The sequence below is a fragment of the Hevea brasiliensis genome, chromosome 3 (assembly GCF_030052815.1).
Source record: "Hevea brasiliensis isolate MT/VB/25A 57/8 chromosome 3, ASM3005281v1, whole genome shotgun sequence".
NCBI classification, from domain to species: domain Eukaryota; kingdom Viridiplantae; phylum Streptophyta; class Magnoliopsida; order Malpighiales; family Euphorbiaceae; genus Hevea; species Hevea brasiliensis.
The window spans coordinates 15,062,938-15,065,600 of record NC_079495.1 but is presented as its reverse complement, the minus strand read 5'-3'; positions in this window follow the sequence as shown (position 1 = coordinate 15,065,600).

Here is a 2,663-nt window from a genome sequence, read left to right as displayed (position 1 = left end):
AAAGCTAGTTGAAAATTTTGGCCCATTTTATTTTTCTGCAAATTATATAAAAATTTTGATAGAGTTTCCTCTGTATTTTGAGAAAACAGTTCTTCAAATACCTGTAAAAAGCACTTCTAAAAGTTTTTCTCAACCACTACTTCGGTTTCACAATCAAACTCAATCAATTTCACAATCATTTCAATAAATTTCTCAAATTCAAAATTCAATAGTCCTCAAGGTACAGTCAATCAATTTCATACATTCATATTTCTTTAAAGATAAACAATTTATGTATACATCATACAAAAATTTACGTTAAGAAAATCCAAACTAAAGTTTATTACAAATTTTATACAGATTTTGTACAAGCTGCTCAAAACCCATCTTCACATGTCCATACATTTCTGTGCATTACATACATCAAAATAAATATTTACGATCAGGGTATAAATTATACCCGATAGCTTCAAAGCAGAACGATCCTCAATCCTCAGCAGCTCAGTCTGCTGCTCCTCTAGTCTCTGTATCTGCGACAGCAATAGAAGCTATCGCTGAGTACTAGGACTCAGTGGTGCACAACATACTAAAATAATCTTTATGCAAAACTTAAATCACATTTATTCAAAAATTTGACTAAACATGAGCATTAAACACAAAACATAAATTATGAGATTTTAATGCAAACCAGGTTCATTTCAAAGTATCAAAACACATTTCATAAAACCCACAGTTAGATCATGCCATTCGAAACAAATAGAATCTCAATAGCCAGAGGCTAAAGAGAAATCACATCACAAGGCTAGCTAGCTCAAATATATGGATATCCATTCACATCCTCTTCTACTGGCACACCTCAACACTTCTCCAGAGAAGGAATCAAAATTCGAAACTAATTAACCCCACTAGTCATGCTAGTGAGGTGTTCAAATATATGGTCATGATACTGTGGTTTCAAAATTTATCTTAACAATTTGCTAAACATTGTCATTTCAAATATACATAATAAATTTCAACAATTTAGATCAAACATCATAAGAATGCCATAATCCAATATTTCACATTATTCAAAACAGTATGCAAAAGATGATTATTAAAAAGTATACGTTGTGCACAAACCTCAAACGAGTCGCCTATTGGCCTTGACTCGACTCCTCGGGTTCTGTCCCGGTATTCTTTTCCACTGAAACACGCAATTTTACAATGTTTCAGTACTAGAACTTAAAATAAATCCAAAATAAACTTAGCTTCACATTTACCTAGCTCTAACGTGTTAAATTCGACGTTCTCGAAATTTTGTATTTCGGGTTACTATTCACTGTACTTTTAAAGTCAAATTGTTGACTTTCTAAGGCTTAATAGGTATGGGAACTCCAACTTTACCCACATACCACATTTTGGTCACCAAACTTGTTGGTTTTGGTCATTTTTTTAAAGCTTAAGTCATTTTGGCAAAATTGCCAATTTTCAGTTTTGGTGCTCCGAAGTTGCACTGTTCCATTGGTCAATCTACTGTTGGAATTTGATAAAACGTCCTTCATAGAAAATGTTCCTTATTGTCTTAAGTGTATTCTCATTTTTGGATCACCTCAATCGGAGTTTTGTAGCTCAAGTTATAGCCAAAATAAATTTACTGTTCACGTGCACTGTTCATACTGGTATCTGGGTTCTGGCAGATTTTTGATCCAACTTTGTTCAGTAATTTGGTCAAGTTAAGTTCATAATTTGGCCTAACTTTCTTCACATGAAATGTTCTACTATGTCTTAGGTTTCCATCGGTTCAAGAATCGCCTAAATCGGAGTTTTCTAGAAAGAGTTATAGCCATTGGAACTTTACTGCTCAATGGCAATTCTGCAGAGTTGCAGGTTTGGTAACTCAACTTTGCTCAATAATTTGAATGGGTTAATGGCCTAATTTGGGTTTGTGTTCTTCATGAAAGTTTTAAGTCTATATCTTATCTAATTGCTGGAAAAATTTCAGGTCAATTTGACCTGTTTAGCTCGAGTTATGACCAAATGAACAGTTACTGTTCATTTGGTCAGTTTGGTGCAGTGGCAGCCTGCTCTCATTTCATTTTGGTCAATTGTTTCACTAAGTTTTGGTCAGTTTTTGGGCATGGTTCCTTAATGAAAATTGTGCCATTTTATGTCTATTTTCATCCCCAATTGGTGGCATATCAATTGGACTTGTAAAATTTGAGTTTTGGTCCTTCAAAGTTGGCTTGGTCATGCTGCCAGCAGCATGACCAATTGTCCTACGAATTTAGCTTTCATTCTAACAATTCCCACCCATTTCCTTTGGTCATTATTGACCATTTTTCATCTCACAATAGACCAAAGTCATCATTTAAGCATTTCTCCAAAATTTGGTTCACAAACCCTAGCATTCAAACCCTAATCTCACTAACTCTTGCATTTAACCATTTCAATGCCTTTAACTATCATCACTTAACTCATTAAGGTTCATATTCCTATCCAAGTCAATCAAGCCATGCAAATTACACTCTCCACAATGCTGGCCGAAATTCCCTCTCTTCCTAATCATGCAATATTTTTCAATTTCTTCATATAATCTCATTCATTTCTACCCTAAATCCATCATATATATACTAAAAAGAAAAGTTGGATTAGCTTACCTTAAGTGGGCAGAATTTGTCTATCAATTCTTCAACTTTGCTTGATTT